The sequence below is a fragment of the Silene latifolia genome, chromosome 10 (assembly GCF_048544455.1).
Source record: "Silene latifolia isolate original U9 population chromosome 10, ASM4854445v1, whole genome shotgun sequence".
Classification (NCBI taxonomy): Eukaryota; Viridiplantae; Streptophyta; class Magnoliopsida; order Caryophyllales; family Caryophyllaceae; genus Silene; species Silene latifolia.
In genome coordinates, this window is record NC_133535.1 from 99467169 (window position 1) to 99469466 (window position 2298).

At 41.6% G+C, this 2298-nt stretch overlaps 1 non-coding gene across 1 annotated transcript; it reads right to left on the reverse strand.

Moving 5' to 3' along the window:
• Positions 1-410: 410 nt before the first annotated feature.
• Positions 411-517, reverse strand: LOC141610019 (small nucleolar RNA R71). The gene has a single exon (XR_012527915.1). It is a non-coding gene; the product is annotated as a small nucleolar RNA R71 (small nucleolar RNA).
• Between the last annotated feature and the right edge of the window lie 1781 nt (positions 518-2298).

Below are 2298 nucleotides of genomic sequence, written 5' to 3' on the forward strand. Positions count from 1 at the left end.
AGAACCCATTAAACAATACCACACAAAATCCACCTACAATGCCTAAATTCTCGTCACACTCTATACCCACCGAGGAGAATCTACCAAATGGTACTCCTACACCGCAACATCTCACCGGTAATTTTATTGCCAAGTCCGCCTTCATCCAATTAGTTGAGAGGAGCCAATTCGGGGGAATGCCTAGTGAGGACCCTCATTCTCATATGGAAACCTTTTGCGATTATTGTGATGCTATCTCTCAAACGGGCGTGACTCAAGACCAAATAAGATGGGTCTTATTTCCTTTTTCGTTAATCGGCACTGCGAAGCAATGGTTGAAGGGCCTTGATAAGGCCACCCTTGGAATAGATTCTTGGAAGAAGTTAGCTCTAGCTTTCTACAAAAAATTCTACCCACCGGAAAAGACTAACATGCTAAGAGCTCAAATTACGGGTTTTAAGCAAAGGGATGAAGAATCTTTGTATGAAGCTTGGGAGCGGTTCAAAGGTATTTGTCGCTCATGTCCTCACCATGGACTTAGCGAATGGTTTTTGCTACAACAATTTTGGAATGGTTTATATGAAGATTCAAGGAACATTCTCAATATGGGATCAAATGGAATGTTCACCGAAGTTGATGACAATCAAACATAGAACAAGATTGAGGAAATGGCGGTCCATAATTCACAATATAGTAGACCTCGCAAGGCTACTAGAGGAGGAAAGCATGAAGTGGACTCCGTTACTCAATTGGGTGCTCAACTTAGTGCTCACATTGACACAATCAACTTGAAGTTTGAACAAGCTATGGCTAGACTTGAGGAAAACTCAAAATCATCAAAGCATCATGTCAAAGCCATGACGGCATCCTCATCAATCCCAAGTGGGATATGTGAGAATTGTGGAACTTTGGGTCATGACCCAAGTGAGTGTAGGGGAATAACCGAACAAGTTAATGCTTTCCAAGCATACAAGAGTGGTACCCCTTATTCCAACTTTTACAATGAAAACACCAAATTCCATCCAAATCTCTCATACAAAAGCCAAAATATTCAAAATCCTCAAACAACATACACTCCACCACCCATGAGAAACCAAAATCAAAGACCCTTTTACAATCAAAACCAAGGTTACCAAAATCAAAATCCATACAATCACCAAAATGACCAAGGTTTTGATGTCCAAAAAGCGGTCCTCCAAATGCAAAAGAATCAACAAGAATTTTTCACTCAAATGCAAAAAGATAGCCAAGCAAAGGACACCACCATCAACAACATTCTAGCTCACACCAAGATGTTGGAAACACAATTGACTCAACTAGCATCTTCAAGCTCACAAAGACAAAAGGGGCAATTACCACCTCAAAGTAATCCCCCTAGACATGAAACGGTTAGTGCCATTCACTTGAGAAGTGGTACAAGGTATGAAGCACTGAAGGAGCAAGTTGAGAATGAAGTTGTGAAAGCTAGTGAAAATGAAGTTGTGGTGCAAAGCCCCAAAGAAGGGGAATCATCAAAAGAAGAAAGTTCAAAGAAAAATGAAGACAAGGCCAAAGAAAAGGAGCCCATTGTGATTAGACTTCCTTTTCCAAGTCGTCAAGCCAAGCCCAAATTTGATGATCAACTTGGAAAGTTCATGGAAATTGTGAAGAATTTAGAAGTCTCAATTCCTTTCACGGAATTAATCAATCACGTACCGGCCTATGCAAAATACATGAAAGATATCCTCACAAAGAAGAAGTCAATCCGGAAACTTGAGACTATCGCCTTCACTAAGGTGAGTAGTACAATACTTCAAGGGAGTTCACCTCCAAAGTTAAAGGATCCGGGAAGCTTCTCAATACCGTGTACCATTGGCGACACGACGATCAACAAAGCCTTATGTGATCTAGGGGCTAGTGTGAGTGTCATGCCGTACTCGGTAAGTAAAAGGTTGGGAATGGGAGAGCTTAAATGCACCAATATCACACTCCAAATGGCCGATAGATAGACGAAGACACCATTAGGGATATTGGAAGATGTCCCCGTGCGAATTGGGAAGTTTTTCATCCCGGTGGACTTTGTCATTGTCGATATGGAGGAAGATTCCAACATTCCAATCATCTTAGGAAGACCTTTCCTACACACCGCGGGTGCGGTGATTGATGTGAAACATGGAGAGCTCACTCTAGAAGTGGGAGATGAAAGCATAACTTTTAATCTTGACAAAACCATGAGAGCTCCTCGTTTGCATGAGCCATGTTTCATGATTGATCATTATAGCCGGAAGGATGAAAGGAAGAAATCGGAACTCCAATGGAAGAAGAAGGATGAAGATGCTC